This window comes from Neodiprion fabricii, chromosome 7, assembly GCF_021155785.1.
Source record: "Neodiprion fabricii isolate iyNeoFabr1 chromosome 7, iyNeoFabr1.1, whole genome shotgun sequence".
In the NCBI taxonomy this organism is placed as follows: Eukaryota; Metazoa; Arthropoda; class Insecta; order Hymenoptera; family Diprionidae; genus Neodiprion; species Neodiprion fabricii.
In genome coordinates, this window is record NC_060245.1 from 7,245,596 (window position 1) to 7,267,996 (window position 22,401).

Below are 22,401 nucleotides of genomic sequence, written 5' to 3' on the forward strand. Positions count from 1 at the left end.
CGTTGCGTATAAAAATAAAAAAATAACGACGTAATGGAAAGTTACGTACCAAGACTTGGTGTGAAAGAGGGGGTAGTTTGAGAAGAAGCGCTGGCGAAAAATAATAATGGATAGAATAGGTCAACGAAGTTTGTTTCCAAATTAAAAATTAATTTCAAAAAGGTAAAATGGGGGCATTCAAAATAGTCATCGAATTCGGAGGATTCAAAATAACGAGAGCATACGTAACACTCGAAACCTTGATAAAGTCGAAGTAAAAATATTCGACGACCAAATTTTAGAGCAATCAAGGCTTGTACATTTGAACAATGGAGAAAACGAAAGCGTACATAATCTAATATATGAAAATTAAGACGGGTTTTACATACCGGGTGAGTTATTAGGATCCAGATGTGTTATAGAGCACGAAGTAATTACAGAAGGTGTACAGCCAATAATTATCAAACTATACAGATTTGAATAATTTATTGAACAATGACATTATCTAGCCGTCATTATTTCAATATAATTCTCCTTTATCTGTCTTAACGAAGAAGGACCATTCTGAAGGCAACAAACGCTGGATAATCGTCATAGATTATCGAGCTTTGAATGAAAAATTGTAGAAGATGCATATCCGTTGCCAAATATGACGGAAATTCCAGATCAAGTGTTTTCATCAAAAAAATAATAGAGAACGATGCAACTCAAATAGCATTTTCAACACCGTGTAGCCATTGCAAGCTTCAAAGAATGCCGTCTGGTTTAACAAACGTACCAGCAACGTTTTAGAGGCTGATGGATCACGTTCTACGAGGTTTACAGGGAGTGAAACCATTTGTATACCTCGATGGCGTAGAAGTATACTCAGGTTCACTTAAAAAGCGTAAAGAAGAATTCAATTCACTCGTACCGAAATTGAGAAATGCGAATTTAAAAACTTCAACCAGACAAATGCGAGTTTCTGAAAAAGGAAGTAGGTTATTTGGGTCATATAATCAGCGAAGACGGCGTAAAACGTGATCCATAAAATTCTCATAGCACTTGAGGAATTTCCAAAACCCATGAATGCGTAATATATCAAACAATTCCCACGTCTAATCGATACAACAAGAAAGGCAACGACGATGAAAACGGATACATTATATCTCATGAACATTATTCTTTCCTCGTTACATAATTAATTAATGTATTTTGGAGTAATCGAGGTTCAATTTTTACGTCAACTTTTAAACCTTACATTAACAAAACTAACTTATTGGATCTCTTTAAATCTATGTAACGTCACTAATGTCTTTTAAATTAAAAAATTATTTATGCACATATGTATAAATATATATATGTATATATTTGCAATATACTCCAAATTTAAGTACTATTTTTAACAGCCATTACAACATAGTTACATTGTAGAAATATAAACAATTGACAACCGTTCCGATTTCGAAATTGTTTTTCCACTTCAATAAAATTCTTATAGCACTTGAGGAATTTCCAAAACCCAAGAATGCGAAATATATCAAACAATTCCCACGTCTAATCGGTTACTATCGACGCTTTGTACCAAATTTCTCGAAAAATAGTAAAACCTTTGACAGAACTTTTGAAAAAAAACGTGAAATTCCTTTGTAAAGAGGCACAAGAAAACGTCGTTAGCTATTTATGGGATAAACTGCGCGAAAGTGCAATGTCGAGATGATGCCTTTACGATAGTTTTTATTGTGACAACGGATACATCAGGATTCGCCATAGAAGGCGTATTAAGCCAGGATCCTTATAGTTGCGGCCATAAAGAATTAATGGCCATAGCTTACACAGTGACTAAGTTCAGACCATATTCATATGGAAAGAAAGTCAATTTACAATTATTCACGGATCATAGACCTTCAATTTGGTTGCGCTCAGGTAAAGATCCAATGTCGAGACTTTTACGGTGGAGATCAAAGCTTACAGAGTACGAATATAGTTGGGAATACAAACCTGGAAGAATAAACGCGAATGCTGACGCGTTATCGAGAAACCCAGTGTTGAACGAATCGCAAGTATCAGCAATCAAACGACAAACGCAGGATCTGATACAGAAGTCAAAGCAAAATATTAAAGTTACGCCAGGTGGTTCATTCACAGTAAATCAAAACTATTCGCTAGTTCATTGTGTAGCAGAAGATTGATTTCAAATACCGTTTTGGAAACGTTATTCATTTAAAATATCAGAAGAGACCTGTTAGCTTTTCTAAAAAATGGCAATATATGCATATTCCATCTCACAACGAAAATGTACAGACACGAAAGGCCAACATTAAAATCATCGGAACGAAGTCTGATATCATTAAGAAATCTATGCAAAAATCTAAATTGTTATAAAACTGCAATGCTCAAAATAGGATGTGGTTTAGATAAACTATCATGGGAAAAGGTAAAACAAATGTTTGATTAATACAATTTCCACTGAACCTTTTGAAGTACTTATGTATGTCAATGGGAAACCCGATACGTCTGAGACCTTCGGGTAGTAACTCACACTACGAAGAGAGTTAGTCGTAAAACGATAATGTAACAGCAGGCCCAAGCATAAAAAAGGATGGAAAATCGGATAACCCAAGTAGTCATAATACCGAAAATGAAGGTCGTTGTAAATATTTGTTTTCGTTCTTATATACTAACGAACGAGATAGAGAAAAATATATACAATGGATGTTAAGAATTTGAGTCAGTAATCATAATAAAATGAACAGGCATACAAAAAAAAAAAAAAAAAAATCAAGCACGAATATAAATACGAAAGTTACATTTAACATTGAATTAAATAAATTAAATACAAATAACCATAGAAATCTTTAAATTTCATTCCATTGAATTTTACTTTTCTATTTCTCTGATCATACATATATACAGACATTAGATCATCTATTTCATTGCATTTAAAATTACACACTCATACATTCATTCACACAATCATACACAAAGTAAAATACGCCTTTTCAATTAATTAGTTCCTTTGTACCGATTGTTTTTTATATTTTAATTTGTTTTTCAATTTCTAATTATTCTCAACAGTTTTATCATTAAATTAACAATAAAAAAATTAAATCAACGGTTTCATCACTTATCATGTAGTTTGGTACAACAGGTTCCGTTAAATTGTTGATGTAAGATCCACTTATAGTGTTCTTTCTGATTTACGTCTCGTCAGACCGTTTCTGTGACATGATCGTTTTCGAAGATTAGTGTTGAAATTTGTTTCAAATTCGAGAAATTGTGTATTAAATTTTGCACCACTACGAGGAATTAAATGGAGTTTCGAAATTACGTATTACCGTCACATCGTAAACTTCGATACAGACAAAAATAAAATCACCGGATAGATACACGGACAATTTTAACTTCAACCTTCTTTACGATGTAAACCAAGAAAAAATTGATAATACAATACTCAACGACGTGTTAGAAACTATTAGCATGGATAACAACGTGCAAAACACCAGCATTCGTGAGTCTGTTGAAAATGAAAGGAAAGCAATCGCGAAAAGCATAGATAGCCGTATTGAATACACCTTCAGATCGTGATATTTTAATAGAATCGTTAGACGTTGTCCTGGAATTAAATTTAAATATTTTATCAGTATCGAAAACTAGGAAGATCGATGGAATAGAATGGAACGAATTTCGGATTTTGTTTGAATATATTTTGGGTGAAAATTAATGTAAAATAACAATCAGCAAAGATTTAATTAGAGTTACATCACTGGAAGAACGTACAGAGATAATACGAGAATATTATGCATTGCCTATCGGAGGACAGAAGGAAGTTACAAAGCCATGTAATAGAATTAGACAGAATTTCTTTTCGCCAAACATGAAACTTCAAGTCCGGCAGTATGTTACAGAATGTATGTAATGTCAACTCAAAAAATTGACAAGAGTTAAAACTAAAGAACCTACGGTGTCGACTGACACGCCAGGTTCAAGTTTTGACAAAATGTCTACAGACATAGTAGGACCTCCACCTATCACTCCTTCAGACAAGAAGTATATTTTAACAATTCATGATCAATCAACGAAATATTTTTTATTCGTTATTTATACTAATATTTTAGTGTCCGCGAAGAAAGAAAATATAAACCTTGTTAATTAGTCTTTGAAAAAGTAGCGAGATTATCACACAAATATGAAATAATCGAAGAATTAAATGATCGAACATACGAAGAATACTTAATCGAACTTTTTACCAAAATCAGAAATATTTGAGACCAAGCTCAAAAAAAAAAAAAAAAAATCGATACAATCAAAATAGAAATTGAAACATTATTATGGTAAACAAATAAATTCGTTAAATTTGGTAAAAGGCGATTTAGTCTTTTTTTTTTAAAGGAACCCATGAAAGGGAAATTTGCAGATCAATATTCAGGATCGTATGAGGTAGAAGAGATATTGGAAAATCATAATGTCAAATCAAATTGGCAATAGAATCAAGATAGATTACATGAACAAATTAAAAATCCTAAAGGAATAATTAATTACTCACGTTAGAATATTGGAAATTCAGGTCGATAGAGCAACGCCAAATTGCTTTTAATATCAAATAACCTACGTAGTTTAATTACGGTACTGACCTTTTAAAAACCATGTGCGTAAGATTCGTTCGCCAACGGACGAATGGCGAATGAATCTTACGCACATGGTCTGTAAATTAAGAGATCAGTGCCATAATTGAACTGCTTAGGTTACTTGAAATTTGTTTGGTGAACGTGTTTGAAAATTCTCTTTGTGTTCATGTTGATGTGCATATAACAAAGATATTTGTTCTGAGGAGGGCCGAAATTGTGGCCGAAACGTTGACATTAAAACCAATTTGACGTTGTTCTGTCAATCAGTATTTCCAAGATTCTATCGTACATAAACTACGAGGTCGAGACAAATTGTACATAATTAATTACTATAGTTACTTATGATTAGGTGAGGATAATCATAAATCTTCAATAGTTGGCAAGTCATTTTGTATAATTACGTTAATCAAGTTCAATTTATGGATAATAATTAACATTGTATAGAAGAATATACCTACGTTTATGATTACGTTAAACAAGCTCAATTTAGCAATAATAATACTAGATACATTTAATGGAATACGTTAAAATTGGGAAAAGAATCTTTTACAGCACAACATTTTCAGTCTTGTATAAACGGTTAGAAATAGTAACAAACAATTTTCAATCATTTGAATATAAGTATGTTGTTTTAGAATCAACATTATCAATCAGAATTCCGATCAAAGCAGAGACGGAGACAGAAAGATAAAATATGCATATATTCACTGACTTCAATCAATCATGATATTATAAATCCCAATGAATAGCTTTCTTTATTATTATGTTACGAATGGAACATTTTGATCCAAAAAATAAAGCTAAACGCTTTAGTACAATCATTCTAGTGGTGAACATGTTATGGATGCCCGCCGTAATTTGGGCTCTAGTGGGTTACGACTGTGGAGCAACTTCAAGAAACGCTTCAACCATTTATACTACCAGCATCGGAAAATGCGACGTACCAGAATAAGAGCCTATTTCCTATTAAATCCACGTTCAATTGCGCCAAGTAGCCGAATTTCGTCACATATATGTCATCCAATGCAAAATCGAGATCTAGAGAATATTTCATCACTGTGGTATGAACTCACACAACTCTGCGGTCAGAAAAGGACGACGTGTTTGTACACATAAGGTTAGCAGAGAAACATGTACGGGGCTTTATAATTTTGGAATAAACAGTCTGGGGAACAACGTCGCCGTACCGGGATTTCTTCAGAACAGGACCAACATTCGAGATGCGATATTTGCCGGAAAAGTGACGGATACCTGAGTTTGTGTTGCTGCTAGCTATGACTATGGTTAAGAACAACAAGAAGATGCAACAGCTGGTAATGGTAGATGGAACTGGACGCAGGTTATCCAATGCAGATTGTTTTACACCCTCTACACCGGACCAGCGCTAATGATTAGAGAGCCTCAAGATGATGGATTCGCACTTGACGTCTATACTTATTCAAGCGAAAAAACCACTTTCGCCATGATCAAAACGACTAAATTTAGTATTTGTGTTTACAAAATTGCACGAACAGAATACTCTTGACTGTTCATTGCGGAAATTGACCCTGCGAACTCGATAAAAGCCAAAAGTAAAATCGCCATTGACAATGTCGATATCCTATCGTACGTGAATAAAAAACTAGTATACCTAGAAAAACATCCTAGTAATCAAATAGCGAAAGTCTACAAGGATGATATTAAATAAGCATGTACCATAGAAGGTCAGATATTCCGTAATACCTTTACGCTTGCCACCCTTACACCAAATGAACCTCATACAACGTGATGAAGAGACCGGGTTACATGGCGATACGAGCAGGAGAAGTCGTACAATCTATTAAATGCGTAACCGTTACAGTGATTGTGAGGAAAACACAAACGTGTCATCGATAAATACCAATAACATTTCAAGATGACTCGCTCTTCTGAAATCGAATGAAAGAGAATGCCGTGAATTGCATTCAACCACATTTAGCATCGACGAAACCTGGATGAAATTCTCACTTCTACCAAAAGTTGTCGTCGACGCACCGGAGAAGCTCACACCGATGACCCGGCTATCTTGGAAATATCCTAAACCGCCACCTCTTTCTGTCAGTGGTATCTAAACGGAGGAGGACTTGAAGAGTTATCGCGACCGAGTGATGTTCCCGATTCAAAAGCCAGCCGTGCTGAACGCAGTTGCAAGAGGTATAACTGGACACGCTATTTCCGGAACAAAAATATCACCATCAGCTTTATTGGACGAGAACTTGTTGAATAAAATCACCGAATCGACATCACGTAAACTCTGGATCGGATTCGTGCCGTTTGGAACTGCTAGTTCCGGAGCCTTTGGGTGTCTACTTCGCTGTGAAATTAATTGAAACGGTAATTCATATTGGAAACCATGGGTAAACTCAGCACAATATTTATAGCTGGAGTGTACGTCAACTGGGAGCAGTACTCGGTTCATCGATAACCCTGCTTACGCATTTGGGAAAACCTCAATCCGATAACAAGGACGAGGAAGAAAATTCGACGAAAGAACAGATCGTCGAAAATCCACCAGTCGTACCACTATCCCAAGCCATCAAATTCATTCCTACCCATGTACTCGAAAAATATTCATACAAGCGTCAAATGTTACACACACGTTCAACATTTGACACGGAAGGGGGAGGAGTCACATCCTCAATGCCTAACGCCTCTGAATATTAGTCTCATTTTGCATCACGTATTCAATTCCAAGGATTTATATATTCTTTTCCTATAATTATAATCTTTTATAATTTCGTTTGTCATTTTTATATTATACTTTAAATTTTCGTATGCATTGAATGCATAAGGTTCCTTTTATCTTATAACCGTTTTGAGAAGCATTCATTCTTGTTCATGTTAACCTTGTAGTCAAATAATATTAACGGCAGTCTGAATCCAAACAGATTCACGTGAACGTGCATACCAGATGGACCACACCAGAGAACGAGTGGTGTCCTTCAAATATTGCAAGCTCACGGTCGAAGCATTTTCTTTTTTCACAATGCCTTTTATACTTTGACTATTCATTTCATCAACACTCGAGCAAAAACTATTCAACCTCGAACAATATTTCGTTAAGACAGACTAGATGCCTGAAATTCACCTTATGATATTTTCGGACATGCGAGAACTGACGTGCACGTGCAGCGCAATAAAACCTTTTTTAAGCGGTGCCTGTTTGGAAAATGACAACCAAAGGCCAGAATAGCTCATCTTTGTATACAGGATTCAAGTACGGCAATTCTGGAAAGGCTGGGGTAGGCATAACAAACCCACTGCACCGGACCCAGAGGGCAGAAGTAGTTCAGGGCAAATATGAACCTTTTAAACAGTCAGTTCATAACCATGATTGGAAGAGAGTGGTTCACAAAATCTCTTCCAATCAAGACTAGGAAAGTAACTGAAGAAATTCCGTACTTTTCTTTTATTTTAATATCGTTATTTCAATAATAACATTGAATCATTTTAATATTGATCTAATTTATTTGAATAAACTAAATTATTGTGTTCAATCTATTTTGTGAGTTGATTAAATTAATTACCTTTATCATGACTAAATCGAACTGTCAAATCTACTAAATTACATCCACACCCATTTTAGAACGTTCACCGGAGCCCTGTTTGGCATTGGCGAATTCTTTTCTCTACTCTGTCATTTTCGCGATAGCAATTGAATCATTCATTAGTCCACCGGCACCCTATTTGATTTTGGTGAATCTTGGATGTGCCTGGGCTGTTGAATTGTTATCTAAATCTTGTTAACCTTATCCAACGGCGCTCTATTAGACCTTGGTGAATCATTCTACCTTCTTTTAAAAACCCTTCCACAAAACTCTGTTGTAGATAACAGTTTGGAAGTGTAGCGATCGATTCTAAAGTGCTACCAGACAATTATAACCAGCCATTTTATTCATTTAGATAGTAATATTTAATTTTAGTATGAATTAGTCGTAATAATTTAGTTACCGCAACCCGAGTAATCGTTTATTAACATTGTTAATTTATGTCATATCTAGTCACCATCGAGCACGCAGAGTCGCCCACAGCCAAAATCATCAAGTTCAACGAAAGGTAAGTGAAAACTTTTATTTATTTCCTCAACCAAGGAAAATTCCGCGTTCATTTCAGATAAATCGTGTTTAGGAAATTTCTCTTTGTACGGACGTTGATATATTGTGGCGAATTTTGGTTTTCAACGAATAAATAATAGCCAAGCGAAATCTAGCCCACAACAATCATACTATCTGACTATCAATTTATAAAAAAAAAGCCTGTGATTTTTCGTAAGAATTGATTTGACATTGATACTAGACTTTTTGGTAACAGCTACAAAACTAATTTTCATTTTTTACCCAGAACTGTATTTTTCGATTATGGTAAAAAATGAAAACAGTTGAGGACTGGCCGGTAACCGGAACTAAAAATTTCTCTCAGTGCAATCAGGTATAGATTACCAAAATGAGTCAGCGATCAGTGAGAATTAGTGAGAACACGCGAATGACGGTGGGTGATGCGATGTTGGAGAGCGTTCAAATGGTTTTCCCTCGCACCCTTAGACAGTTTTTTACGATCCTAATTCGCGGGGTGTGATAAAAAGTTTTCCGGACCCTCGCGAACGATGCGGGAATTATCGAGCTGTAAAAAGAAATTGTTCTCACGAAATCCGACACAATGACACGAGCGCCACGAAATTAAGAGATTGGCAACTCTGGCCGAGAGGGGTAGGTGACGAATCGTGATGCTTGCAGGGTGTGTAATCAGTGAGAAGCAAAAGTTGAATTACCGCTGCAGTGCGGGCCTTATAAACCGAACGAGGCACTCAGGTCGTGAGGGGCTAAGCCGGAGTGAAGAGTGACTATAAAGCCAACTCACCGTCCGACGCCTCGATGATACCCCAAAATTGGGGACACGTTTAACTACGTACATCAGCTCGGTCGGTAAGGTCACTTCTCTACCTTACCGATAATCTTTGGCCAATTCTGGTGCCCGATCGGATTCGCCGGTCTTGCAGCCTTCTCATTCAAGGTCCATGGATGGACGAGTGAATAGAAGAAGGTTTTTGCATGAGGAATTGTTCGTAGGAACTAATATGGCGATTGCAAATGGCGACGCCAGAGAATTATTCATTCTTTTTTTTTCCGTTCTAGTCATGTTTAGATTGTAGCATTGAACATACAGACTGTACACAAATTGGAAGAAAAATAGAGTTATTGGAAAGACCTTTCTTTGTTCACTCGTTTATCTACGGATCTTGTTCTCGTCAACTCGCCTGACCTAACCTAACCTCCCGGTTTCACTTGGAGATCGATAAATAAACAAAAAACGTATTGGGGAGTTTTTGTTCAGTTTTATTGTAAAATACGGCTGTTACGCCCTTTCTTTACGACGAGTAGCCTCTAATAGTAGCTGAAATAGAAGACATGTAACGCAGTTGGTAAAAACTCACTACAGCATCCCCTTAATAGAAATTATTGTGATCATTTTCGAATAACACGAGCTAAGGTATCAACAATTTGAGAAAAGGATGTCGTATTGAAATGTCGAAAAAGACTAAACTCTATTGCTTTTTAGGTTAGTCCAACGTTTTTGGGTTTGCTTTTCACTCCAGAGGTCTTCAGATATCATCTTAAAAAATTTTGCAAATATTTATGTCTAGAGTGGATAAAAATAGATTTATGTAAGGAAGATACAGAAAAAAATGTTTCTCAACAATTATAGTTATGTGTTATAAGTATACTGTAACGTGAGAATCTTTCAACGTTTTTCTGAGAATTTACAGGGTTTTGATTGGTGAGAAAAATGAGTCGAAAAACATTAGAATCAAACAACACCGATATTCAACTATTTTCAACGTATCGGTTATAAAAACTTTTCTCAAATTGTTTGTAGCTAATCAGCTTCTCTTATTCGGATTTACCGCGAGAATGATCTCTGATGACTTTTAGAACGGCTTATTCTCTTTTCCTAACTTTTGATTCAGACGACCCGGCTGATTCGTATTTAAGGGTGTGTCAAGTGTACAGTGAAGCGAAGAGATTGAAAAAACAATGAAATACCGAATCGAGGGCTTGGAGATTGAAACTGAAGTTGTTTGTGTCGATATTTATTTCTCTTCGTCGCAATAAATGAAGGAAATATCGCGAATCAATACGAGTAAAGTTCAGTTATAATATTTCAACTTTATTACATCCCTTATTTTACACCAAAATCTTACAGTTGGTTCGAATTTTGTCCTAAACAAATTCTCTAAAAGTCGCATGCAACCAATTTTCAATAACGCGAACATGTGAAAACAAGAATAAAAAAAAAACAGCGGAAATCAAACTCTGGATTTCCTTTACATTTTTGGCAATACGTTCCGACAAATCAATCGCATGAAATTTTGAATGTATAATTAGATTTGTGAATGATAATTTTCCACCGTTACTTGCATCTCGTTTTTATCGTTTTCTGGAATTTCATACGACTGCGGCATTTTCACGTAACTGATGCCAAAGGCTTTGATGATAGTTAAATCACGTGACGTTTTACTCGGTCGGTAAAAACTCAACTAAAACAGATCAAAGCTCGGGAAAAAATTCGTTGCCTTATTATCGGCATAAATTCGAACATTGTTACATTGTTACGTTATTAGTTTATACAGGAAATGCAATTTCCTCTTTTCCGCTGCACAATATCCACGCAATTACTCGAGTCGGGAATTGTTCAACGATTCCTCACGTATTCAATTTACATTTCAAAGTCAAACACGAACTGACCGTCGACGGAAAATAGGACGGTTCAGAAGTATGGGATAGGCTTTATATTTACGCGGATCTTCTCAGGTTTGCGGAGAAGCGTTTTCATTACTCCTAGTCTCCCTCGGGGATGGAGTTTTGCCAGTAGGACGAGTAACTCTTCAGAACAAAATCAATATGAGAACTGTCCGTGAAATAAAGTTGGGGATGAAATTTATAGAAAATAAAAGTCGAAAGTTTGATTTGATGGGAAATGAGAAAGACGGGCAAAAAATTTTAACTGATTTATAACAACGACGATTGGTTTTTGATATTGCGAGATTCGTGAAATTATTATATTCGTCAGGTACGAAAATCTATTTAAGAATACGAAAGTAAAAAATACTGAATTATAACCGAAAGTTGAGATATCGATGTTCGATTTGAAATCACTTGAAAACTTTTAAAAATCTAGTTAATTCGTTCGATTTTACTCTGAGCTTTTATTAATAATTGTTCGAGGAATTTCTGTTTTTGTATTTTTAAAGAGATCTTTATAGCTTATGAATTTTTGCTAATTTGAAACATTTCGCAATAAAATTTATAAACAATATAATTTTTCTTGTCCAACAAACCTCCTCATAATACGGCAAGATTATTGATTCAGGAACGAGTGCAGAGAAATTACGAACGTTTCATTTTATTGCAGAGCTTAACGGTTGACGATAAAATCTGGAAATATAAAATAACTGTCGACAACAAGAGAATAAATTTATGATGCTATAGAATCGATCTCAATTTGACAATTCCTGCAGACATTATGCATATTTTACTGCCTTTTGATTCCCATGCGTTTTCATTGATTTTCTATATTTTGTTAATATTCTTAAGAACAATTAACTCTTTACATATTCGTTGTTTTGCCTATTTTTTTAATTTTGGACTTCTTATTTTCAAGGGTTCGCACTTTCAAAATTTCAATCTCGATCCACCAACCTTTTCAATAATTGTAATTTTTTCAAAACCTATCTCAGCCTGTCCGAATGTATTGATTTTATTGAAAAGCATATTTGTTTTTATTCAGAAAAATTCATTACGCAAATTCTAATACACATCTCAGTCATACGAATTATAACACGACTGATTGTGAGCAGAATATTTCTTCAACCGCTTAGATAAACGTGATTCTTTGATTTAATCAAATAATTCACTTTCCTTTGATTAGGAAAACGTTATTTCACTTATTACCGGTAAAATTGCTCATCACTTCTACCGAGTGTAATATAACAAGATGATTTCATTAAATTGAAGAGATCCACCAATCTCATGAGGAAATTGGAATCCCATACAATTTACACATATACCGTTTTCATAAAATAACCATACATTTTTCTACGTTTTTTCCTTCATTGATTGAAAAAGTGAGGAAAGAAACTCGAGTTTTGATGCATTTACGGAGGCATTTACCGCCAAAAAATCGACTTTTGGTATTTTGCATTTTTGTACAATTGCATCCCTCTTATGAATGGGGAAATTTTTTGGGGTCGGAAACCTTTAATTTGTATGGATCTGCATACGGCGAATTTAATACAATAAACACTTTAAAGTATAAATCGATTTTTCTTCACTTTTGATTTTTCAAACTTGCGCGCAAGGCTTCTCCAATTCACCTGAAATTTTTACTCGTTTTTTTTCTTGAGTATTTTTCACAAATTTTCACCGAATTTTGCCCAAATTCTAACCTAGGAGTGAGACACCCTAAATTTTATGTTAAAGAACGGCTCATTATTTTCATTCAAAATGAAGCTATTAAATAAATCTTCAATTAGATTATCCCAAAAAAATTCGTACCCTATGCTCTGAATATTAAGTGAGAAACCTTGCGCGCAATGAATTTTCACTTTTTTATACACTACTAAAATTGCACTCCGTGCGTCGCCCTGATACGTTTAACCGAGGATCTAACGAGGCCAATTTACTCTCAAAGTTGTAAAACAAATGCATACCTAAACCCTCAAAAAATGTTGAAACTTTTCCTGAATTTTGAAAAAATTAACCGAAATACCCGAGAATTTCCTCAAACTCCTCTAATTGGTAAGCGCCCCTTTAAAAACCGATTCTGCATTTCTTTCGTCACCTTCGAAAATGGTACTTATTTTCAACATCCCTGCGCCGCGGAATTTATCCAGATAGCGAACTCTACGAACGAAAGATGGAAAGATGGCGATGGAACCTGCAGCGTTGTTGCATCTCAGCAGCAGGGTTGCCATACGTACGATAACTATAGTACATGTACGATGTATTTACCGTCCGTACGATACACGATTATCGTACTAATTTGTACGATAATTGTACCATATTATGTGAGATTGTCCGATATTTTTTTTTTTTGTTCCTTAGTCGATACGTCAGAACGTCACGCCGGAGCGTCAAGCTTAGGCCCAAACATCGAGGAAAATGAATAAGTACAGCGTAGCAATTTTATTTTCGAAAATTTCATCCTCTATTACCAGCAGTCGGTATTCCGCTTAACCTCCTCGTCAGGACTGTCAGGAGTAAGAATCGATTTATCAACTCAATGCTTTTCTCCTAACAGAAAGGTGTATACCATAATTTGGTACGATAATTTATAATAATAGACAATATTTATATAATAATTTATAATAATAGGCAACCCTGCATCTCAGGGAGAAACTGCAATCGGACGAACGTGTCGGGAAGCCAATATGAACGCGACGTCGCTTCGAGGTTATGTTGAAGTATCGCGACCTCGCGTAAGAGATAAGCATACCTACTAGAATTCCGTGTATCTGGGTCGCGGGTGTTATTGAAAAATGGAAGTAAAAAGTGGTAAGAAGACCTGAGACGACACCCCGCAGGCCAGAGAGTGCGCGGCAATAACACCGCCTTGCTCCTCCTTCATCCGCCCGCCGCCGCCGCCTCACGTACTTCATTTCTGCCTCCCCGCCTATTACATTGGCTCGAAAATATTGTCTCCGACCTTTTTCCGATCACTCCTTGTTATTCATCGCGGAACGTGCCGAATCGGCCTTCGTATCGCGTGTTGCAAAAAGATCCTAGGTGCAAATCGACCAGAAATAATAACCGACGCAACAAATAACCCGTGACAAAAATATCACATTTGAAATTTCATTTCATTTAATATAATTCAATGTTTCTTCAGTTTTTTCTTGGCACGGGTCATTTTTGTCTCGAGTTATTTTACCGCCTTGGGTTATCTTTGCCTTTGGTCATTTCTATTTGTCTCATTTTTGTTTTCGGTTGTCTTTGTTTGAATTGTATTTTTTTTTTTTTGTGCGTCTTCTTGTTTAATTTGGTTGTTTTTGTCAAAGTTATTTTCGTTTGGGTTTGTTTTTTTGTCTTGGGTTATTTTTATAAGTGTCATTTTTGTTTTGGGTTCTCTATATTTGAAATATTCTTTTTTTGCTTGTTGTTGTTTAATTGGGCTGTTTTTGTCGAAGTTATTTTCATCTGGGTTATTTTTGTCTTGGGTTATTTTCATTCACGTTATTTTTGTCTTCGGTCATCTTTATTTGGATTATTTTTCATCGTGTCATTATTATTTGGATTATTTTTATTTATTTTTTTACTTATTTTCATTCGAGTTATTTTGATTTGCATTATTTTTTTTCTCTTACGTTATTATTTCGCATTTATTTTTTTTATTTTTTTTTGTCTAGGATCATCCTTATCGGGGTTCATTTTTGTTCGGGTTATTTTTATTTGGGCTATTTTTGTTTGGATTAATTTAGTTTGCGTCATTTTTGTCACATGTCATTTTTATTTGAATTATTTTTAATAGGGTTATTTTTATTTCAGTTATTTTTCATTTTATAGTGTATTTTTCCGAAAGACATGTAACACTCATTGGAATCAACACAAAACTGCTGTTACAATATTTCAAATTTTTTCTGCACATGACACGGACTATCTATTATTTTCAAAAATTGAATACTGAATTGACCTGATTTCAAAATTTCACACCCAGAAGAAACATCCATTTGAAAATGAACTCATTAGAAATATTGAACTAGAGAAATGACAATTTATTGACTTGAAACAAGTCTCAATCAAATCAAATAAAACTTTCCCAGCTTACGACGGCTGATTAATTATTATAAATAAATTCAACGATGTTCGAATAACATCTTTTCATTTCAAACAAATCGAAAATAATTTTTTCCGAGTATTATCATTTACAAAAATTAATTACGAAATTCTCTTCAAAGTGTATTATAATTTTTATTGTCATACGTTTATACCTATACATATGTATATTCTGAACTCATCAAAACATAATTACTTGTACGAAAAATCGTGTTCATTCTGTTCGTGAATTTGAACCGTTCGTTTTCACCATGCCAAAAATGTACGAGAAATTTTTCAACAAAGTGAATAAATAAAAGCATCTGCACGTTCGGTGAAATCTCGACTTTTTTACACGCACGATAAATTCGTTCCGATGAACGTTACATCGTGTTGGAAATTGCTCTGAAAATTTTTTTATTCTCAGACAAGCTTAAAAAAAGAACCAATTATTACAGACAATTATTCGAAAATATTATTATCGCAAAAACTATTCGAGATAAGAATTTGAGAAAAATATTGCGTGTTGGTTCGATTCCTTAAAATGTGGCGAAAAATTAAGCCAAGTGTAATAAACGTCCTGGCTGGAATTGGTACGGAATGCCCGTTATGTACTGTAATTTAGGTCTTGTCGAATAACCTCTAACACTTCGCCGAGTGCGGATAATGAGAGACGCGATTTTAATTATTGGCTGCAAACAGTGAAATTCGCGGCTTGTTTTTTTGATCATTGACCCGTGATTTTGACGGGATGAGTTCCGAGTTTTTTTGCAGGGAGGATCTGCTGCCTTGAGTGCCAGGCAATAAGCGACGGTGCGTGAATTCGATCTTCTTGGTGTTTTTTTTTTTTTTTTTTGGTAATCCGCACGTAAATGCGAAGCTCCGTCAGAGGGGTGAACATCTTTTCACCCCATAAGCTGCAGGCGTTCCTCGTGGCAACAATCATCAAACGGGCGAATTCTGTACAGGAGCTTTATAAGCCGAAAGCTGAGCTAAATTCCCGAGCTGCGATTCTACATCGGGAAACAATAATTATACACACACCCGTGCTGCAGAAACCGGTGAATAGTAATTAAATTCCTTATGATGATTTGATATGGAATACCGAGCATTCCTTCCGGCAGCTCAGTTTCCTTGTTATTAGGAAAATTATTCATTGACCGTTAACACGCCCCTTTGACGGTCGGGGATCAAAATCCCGTGGGATCAAAAATTGGGATCCATTTTGAAATTGGGACTTTCGATAAGTCGCCTACGGTAGAGTAACTGTTTTCCCGAAAGTTCCTTTATCCGAAAAAGTACTTTCAGAAGATACGGAAATATGAAAGCTCCGAAATAACAATTCGGAGCGGTTGATACTTCGGACCGCCAAGAAAACGGAAGAGTTATTTGTCGGAAATAAAAGTTCAGAAAGAGCAAAATATCGATCCGAAAAATGCAGAAGGACCAGAATCCCGAAATACTTACCGAATCTCATGGGAATACAAAATTTGTGAAATTTGTCAATTCGATGCTGGTTTTATCAAGATTATCCCATTGTATTAGATAATCGTCTGTGTCGTCAAAGAAAAATAAAACGCAAAAGAATCGGCAACATATGTTTGATAACATTTAACATTCTGTGTCAGTGGATTTTGGGATTTTAGCTTTTCGATTCTTTGGTCGGTAGTTGTCGATGAATTCGGATTCGCAAATTTTGGAAAAAGGCACGAGTCTGACGTTTGAAATTTTGCAATTCGCAATCTTGTCCGTTGAGAAAAAAAAAATTCCGGTATAAATTTATTTACACATTTTTGCGTTCTCAATTTTTGTTTCTTACTAGACAACTTCTCGTATTTATGGTCCTTCTACATTTTTAACTGTTGGTACTTTTGAGAATAGTAAACACTGTTGCGGGAGAAGTTTATTCCTTTTGTTTGTGTTAGAAAATTTTAGCGATATGGGTAACTTTACAATCGTAATTAAAATTTTGTTAAAATTACATGACAAGTTTTTACAATTGACTGTTTGGTGCAATTATATTCATCGATACGATAAATTTCCCGGTTATGGATTTCAGATTGAGAATTAAAATGAAACAGTATCGCATATCTTGACGCAGGAAAAGTTTAAACAAAGACCATAAGTTTCAGTTTCGTTGGCAATAGTAGATTATATAACAAGGGAATAATCGAATTTTATTCCCGACTCAACTCGGGTCACATTATTGACTTGATAAGTTGGACTCGGTATTTTTTGGAATAATTTGTGCAGAATTCAGCACAGAGATTATGGATAAAATAATAAATTGTAAAAAATGCGTACAATTAACATACGGATGATTACGGATAAAATCATTTTTTGTATAAAAAATCCTAATAATTTTGTGGTTCATGTGTAAGTACCATAATTTTATTAGTCTAAAGAATAGAAAATTATTGAAAATAAATAATACAGAAAGAAATAGTTAAAGTTGACTAAACAAGAGAAAACCAGAAGAACTGACAAAACTAATTCGCGGGAAATGAGAAATTTTTTACGGGAAATGCGCAAATGCAGGAAAAAAGTACAAGTGTAGTCATATGCTATTTTTGTCCCGCTTTTCAGGTAAAAAACAAAGAAAATGTTTCGGACGAGTCGGGAATAAAATTGTGGATCACTTTGTGTAGATTCCATTATTGAATCATTTCTAGAATGAGAAAATCGTGTCGTTTGACACTTTTTAATAAACTTCACGGCTCATTTTGTTCATTAATGAGTTCTTCAAAAATCTACAAAATCAAAATTTTTGGTAATGATGGAATGTTTTTAATAGGAAATTAGTTCACTATGGATCACTTGTAATTTTTCTTTTCATGTTTGTTTTTTTTTTGTTTTTTTCTTTTTCTGATCCAGTGAGAGGTCGATCAGAAAATATGACTTTGTTTACCTGTCAAGAATTAATTTACAAAATAAATCAGATCTGTTTCACAGAAATCAGTCAAAAGGTATTATTTTTTCATTGTCCGTTAATTTCACTCTTACTTTTAAACCTTCGTTGCTATCGCGATAGTTGAAAAAAAAATAGTGTAATACGAGTAACTGTAATAAAAAAAATAGTTATATACATATCAAATTTTCTGGCGACAGATGCAAAACTCGATTCGTCTTTGTACTCAATAATTCAGATATAATATAATTTTAATATCAATTCGCGCAGTGCTTGGTTTGAAAATGAGTTGGATTGAATTTAATTGAATTTTTCACGAGGTAACGAGTGTTGAAAGATTGAAGTAATAATGTGAGATTCATAATTGGAATTTCTCTGCATTATCTGGCCACCTTTGTCTCAGCCTTGTAATCGATTTGCGAAAACAAAAGTTTCGATTCGGTCTCTTGACTCCCGTCTCTTTATATTCTCATCTTTTGCAGGATCTTCTTTTCGCCTCACTTCGTCCTTCCGACGTACCGGAAATATTCATCATGGAAATTCTCGCGAAACGCAGAGAAGAACGTGTAACCAGATTGAAAATTATTGTTTGGAATTTCTAAGGCTCTCGTCAACCGTGACAACTTTTCCATTCCTCTCAATAAGCTTCTTATCTTTCCAATAAATTGACACGAAGCCAATCATCGCATGTCCTGAAAACCGAACTCTACTCTACAATTCAAACGCGGTTTTCAAACATTCGACAAGTCTTATTTGCAAACTCATTTTAAAATTGTGGAAAAATCGATAAGCCTATAGGGTAGAAAATATTCTGACAAGGATTCTGCGCCGAAAATTTCCAATATTTCGAACAGGTTAGTAGTTATGAACAGATAGACATATTAAGTTTTAAAATTCAACACTTTTCTATTAACTTTATCGTAAAATATTTGATTTCGGTATTACACTGAAACTGACGTTGAGTTAGAGAAAAAAATAATGTAATATTGAAATATGCATAAAATTTGTGAAAATAGGAGATATGATCACTATTTTTAATTTAAATACTTGAAAAGAAAAGTTGATAAATTTAATTCGTGCAACCAACAATGAGCTCAAGCAGAACGGTGGTTTGAATAAACTGGCCTGATTCTGATGAGAGAAAATGTGTAACGTAACGAGAGAAATGTCAAGACCGAAAATTTAACAAAGCTCATACATTTGGCCCCAAGGGTATGATGAAGGAAGAAGAAAAATTGTGAAAATTCGCGAGGCAGATTCGGAGTTTCTAAAATGAAATTGCCTGAAGGTTACGCAGTTGTATTATTCTGCATTTATTCATGCAAGACGGAATAGAGCCCGGTCATAATCTCGTTTTTCGTTCTCGTCCTCAGACCGTGTAGGTAACGAGTTTTGCATATGCATGCATGCCAATTAGCAACAGCAAAATACATTTCGAACCTTCCGTCCGTTGTCATTGTTTCAAAAGATTTCGCTTGCGATTCGGTTGTAAAATAATGAACCAATTTACATAAACGTTTAGGTAACTCACAAGTTACAAACGCAACAAAAAGGGCGAGATATAATCACGATTGAAGTCACAAGCCAAAAAGTTGAGAATAGAAATGGGAGTGTGTTAAAAAAAATTTAACTATGTATAACAGAGAAATTTTACGCGTCTTGTTTGTTATTTTAAATTCTAATAGTTTAGGATGGATAATTTTTTTGTTCAAAAAGATTTGTTTCATTCAAATACGGTTCAACCAAACGAACGAATCATTTTGAAATTTGGTCAGCGGTCGAATAAACGGAAGTCTTTGAATCTCACCGTGATTTTCAGGATGTAAAAAATGATATTATCTACTGTTAGTAAAACAGTGAGTCGATAGATGTCACTACAGGTTTGCACCGCTCTCGCGGTAAAGAAGATTTGAGAATTACAATGATTTCCTGCGAATTGGATTCTAGAAATTATTCGGTGCTTCGTTGTATTCTCTGAAAAGTTATCACCTAAAATTCATGGATTCAGTTTCGCGTTGGAATTAAATTTTAACCGTTCAATTATCCATTCAAACTTGAAAATGAATTATTTTCTCTATTAACTAGCGAAACGTCAAAACAATCCGGTAAACAGGCGTTGAAAGGGTATAGCCGGGTTAATATGGGAAATCTGCCCTCGCGGCTTTTTTGACTCGCACTTGGAGGAGCGATTTGGTGTCGAATGAAAATAATTCACCTGAATTTTTAGCTCTTTAACCCAAACGGTTTTCGAGATTTTCAAAAAAACCTGTTTTTAAGATTTTATTTTTATTTTTATAGTAAAATTCAAAATTAATCAATGATGAATTTTTTCCTCATTCTTAGGAGTCTAAGACATGAAATAAAAAATGTGGTCATGATTTTTAAACGGAAAACCAATTCTTAGCTAAGAAAAGAAAATTAAATTATTTTTTTTTAGCCTTTTTGAAAGGTGTCACTCACTGAATTTTGTCTAATTTTTTTGATATTGTTGCACCACTTCAAAAAATTCGACAAAATTTCTGAGCGTGGCGGAGTATAAAAGACATTTTCAGACAAAATTCAGTGACACCTTTCAGAAAGGCTAAAAAAAAAAATTTAATTTTCTTTTCTTCGCTAAAAATTGGTTTTTCGTTTAAGAATCATGATCACATTTTTTTTTCATGTCTCAGACTCCTAAAAATTAGGAAAAAAATCATCATTGATTAATTTTGAATTTTAATGTAAGGATAAAAATAAAATCTAAGGAACAGGTTTTTTTGAAAATCTCGAAAACCGTTCGGGTTAAAGAGCTAAAAATTTAGGTGAATTATTTTTATTCGACACCAAATGGATCCTCTAAGTGCGAGTCAAAATAGCCGCGGGGGCAGATTTCTCATATCAACCCTTTGTACGAATATAAAATAACGGATATTCCGTCACGCGAAATCTATTTAGGATGCAAATTTTTTTATCATTATATTCCGGAAGGTTAAACAAAATCTAAATTCAGCTCATTATTCATTACATCGGTGCGTTTAAAAATGGTAATATAATTCTTCACCACTTCCTCGTCTTTTCACGTCAGAATCGGCGCGGTTGCGAAAATTTGTCTTCTTCCTCATAATTTTTTTTTTCTCCATTAGGTGATTACTTTTGACAATAAGTTAACTGTATAACTTACGAAGAGCAAAGATCGACCAACACGCAGTGCCGTGGTTGATTCAATGTCCGTACTCAAGTACAGTCGCACCCTTATGAAATGAATATTCCGGAAAAGTTGGCACGAAAGGCAGGAGAAATGCAACCAAATCTGGGCATTTTACCAAGAATTCTGAAAGCGTCCTCATTGCGTCGTAATTTCAAGATGTCTGATCTTTCTTGCTTTTTTTTTTTGCCTTTTCTTCTTTCTTTTCGTCTCTCGCGTTGCCTCTCAGTTACTAATTCTGGTTCAACCGTAATCTAAACTCGAGAGATAGAAAATATGAGCCGAGAGAGTTTTCACCTCGCGATCTGGGCTGAAAATATTTTAAAAACATTTAACTGTGTATCGTGCCTACACGGCAGAGTTACTTGTATTGGGACACGCTTATGTGATCACGTGTGACACACACCTTCAAATCTGTTCAGAACTCGAAAACAATGGCTACCTGACATGCGCAGTACGGTAAGTCGGAGAAACGCCGGGTCAACACGTGCTAGCACGACCAGTTGCTTGATACGCGTGAGCCGGACAGCACTCAGGCTCCTCTCCAATTTGGTGAGCCTATAATTCGAATCTCTGATTTGAACTGACGCTAAGTCGTATTCGTCACGATGGTTGTGTTGATACATAACTGAGACAACGCGACTGCGGCACAAGAGGGTCGACACTCGTCGTCACTCCATGACATAGCGCCTCTCGGCCATTCAAATAGCGCCTCTCGGCCATAAAAATAGCGCCTCTCGGCCATAAAAATAGCGCCTCTCGGCCGTTCCATCTCTCTCTTGTATTCCCACTGGGGAATTAATTATCGCCTTGATAATTATCGTTTAACTAGCTTCCACGCTAGCATCTTGTAAGGCGGTTGAGCTCACCCCTATTGTGTCTTCACTCGAAGCGTCA

The 22,401-nt window shown here is 35.1% G+C and overlaps 1 protein-coding gene across 2 annotated transcripts in view; it reads left to right on the forward strand.

Annotated features, from left to right (window-relative positions):
- LOC124186471 (odorant receptor 13a-like) overlaps positions 1-22,401 on the forward strand; it is a 95,825-nt gene that overhangs the window by 14,627 nt on the left and 58,797 nt on the right. For both annotated transcript variants that reach the window (XM_046578220.1, XM_046578221.1), the window contains one exon: positions 8,606-8,660. The gene's annotated coding sequence lies outside the window, so the exon portion shown is untranslated. The remainder of the gene's footprint in view (positions 1-8,605; positions 8,661-22,401) is intronic.